Below are 2,500 nucleotides of genomic sequence, written 5' to 3'. Positions count from 1 at the left end.
CTAAGAGGCGAAGCAATACGCCGCTGGGACTTTGAAATATTTCGGAGCGCACCTAAAGTTCGTTATTTTGGCTAAACGGAGCGAAAATCTGCATTTATACCATCACGGACGTTAGTTCAATAGCGTTTAACGATCGATCCACGGTACAGAATGCAAAAATATGATTGTTAAAATTTTCGACTAATCGGTTCTAAGAGGCGAAGCAATACGCCGCTGGGACTTTGAAATATTTCGGAGCGCACCTAAAGTTCGTTATTTTGGCTAAACGGAGCGAAAATCTGCATTTATACCATCACGGACGTTAGTTCAATAGCGTTTAACGATCGATCCACGGTACAGAATGCAAAAATATGATTGTTAAAATTTTCGACTAATCGGTTCTAAGAGGCGAAGCAATACGCCGCTGGGACTTTGAAATATTTCGGAGCGCACCTAAAGTTCGTTATTTTGGCTAAACGGAGCGAAAATCTGCATTTATACCATCACGGACGTTAGTTTAATAGCGTTTAACGATGGATCCACGGTACAGAACGCAAAAATATGATTGTTAAAATTTTCGACTAATCGGTTCTAAGAGGCGAAGCAATACGCCGCTGGGACTTTGAAATATTTCGGAGCGCACCTAAAGTTCGTTATTTTGGCTAAACGGAGCGAAAATCTGCATTTATACCATCACGGACGTTAGTTTAATAGCGTTTAACGATCGATCCACGGTACAGAATGCAAAAATATGATTGTTAAAATTTTCGACTAATCGGTTCTAAGAGGCGAAGCAATACGCCGCTGGGACTTTGAAATATTTCGGAGCGCACCTAAAGTTCGTTATTTTGGCTAAACGGAGCGAAAATCTGCATTTATACCATCACGGACGTTAGTTCAATAGCGTTTAACGATCGATCCACGGTACAGAATGCAAAAATATGATTGTTAAAATTTTCGACTAATCGGTTCTAAGAGGCGAAGCAATACGCCGCTGGGACTTTGAAATATTTCGGAGCGCACCTAAAGTTCGTTATTTTGGCTAAACGGAGCGAAAATCTGCATTTATACCATCACGGACGTTAGTTCAATAGCGTTTAACGATCGATCCACGGTACAGAATGCAAAAATATGATTGTTAAAATTTTCGACTAATCGGTTCTAAGAGGCGAAGCAATACGCCGCTGGGACTTTGAAATATTTCGGAGCGCACCTAAAGTTCGTTATTTTGGCTAAACGGAGCGAAAATCTGCATTTATACCATCACGGACGTTAGTTTAATAGCGTTTAACGATGGATCCACGGTACAGAATGCAAAAATATGATTGTTAAAATTTTCGACTAATCGGTTCTAAGAGGCGAAGCAATACGCCGCTGGGACTTTGAAATATTTCGGAGCGCACCTAAAGTTCGTTATTTTGGCTAAACGGAGCGAAAATCTGCATTTATACCATCACGGACGTTAGTTCAATAGCGTTTAACGATCGATCCACGGTACAGAATGCAAAAATATGATTGTTAAAATTTTCGACTAATCGGTTCTAAGAGGCGAAGCAATACGCCGCTGGGACTTTGAAATATTTCGGAGCGCACCTAAAGTTCGTTATTTTGGCTAAACGGAGCGAAAATCTGCATTTATACCATCACGGACGTTAGTTTAATAGCGTTTAACGATGGATCCACGGTACAGAATGCAAAAATATGATTGTTAAAATTTTCGACTAATCGGTTCTAAGAGGCGAAGCAATACGCCGCTGGGACTTTGAAATATTTCGGAGCGCACCTAAAGTTCGTTATTTTGGCTAAACGGAGCGAAAATCTGCATTTATACCATCACGGACGTTAGTTCAATAGCGTTTAACGATCGATCCACGGTACAGAATGCAAAAATATGATTGTTAAAATTTTCGACTAATCGGTTCTAAGAGGCGAAGCAATACGCCGCTGGGACTTTGAAATATTTCGGAGCGCACCTAAAGTTCGTTATTTTGGCTAAACGGAGCGAAAATCTGCATTTATACCATCACGGACGTTAGTTTAATAGCGTTTAACGATCGATCCACGGTACAGAATGCAAAAATATGATTGTTAAAATTTTCGACTAATCGGTTCTAAGAGGCGAAGCAATACGCCGCTGGGACTTTGAAATATTTCGGAGCGCACCTAAAGTTCGTTATTTTGGCTAAACGGAGCGAAAATCTGCATTTATACCATCACGGACGTTAGTTTAATAGCGTTTAACGATGGATCCACGGTACAGAATGCAAAAATATGATTGTTAAAATTTTCGACTAATCGGTTCTAAGAGGCGAAGCAATACGCCGCTGGGACTTTGAAATATTTCGGAGCGCACCTAAAGTTCGTTATTTTGGCTAAACGGAGCGAAAATCTGCATTTATACCATCACGGACGCTAGTTTAATAGCGTTTAACGATCGATCCACGGTACAGAATGCAAAAATATGATTGTTAAAATTTTCGACTAATCGGTTCTAAGAGGCGAAGCAATACGCCGCTGGGAC

The sequence above is a fragment of the Osmia lignaria genome, unplaced genomic scaffold (assembly GCF_051020975.1).
Source record: "Osmia lignaria lignaria isolate PbOS001 unplaced genomic scaffold, iyOsmLign1 scaffold0011, whole genome shotgun sequence".
Classification (NCBI taxonomy): Eukaryota; Metazoa; Arthropoda; class Insecta; order Hymenoptera; family Megachilidae; genus Osmia; species Osmia lignaria.
Note: the sequence above shows the minus strand (reverse complement) of the source record.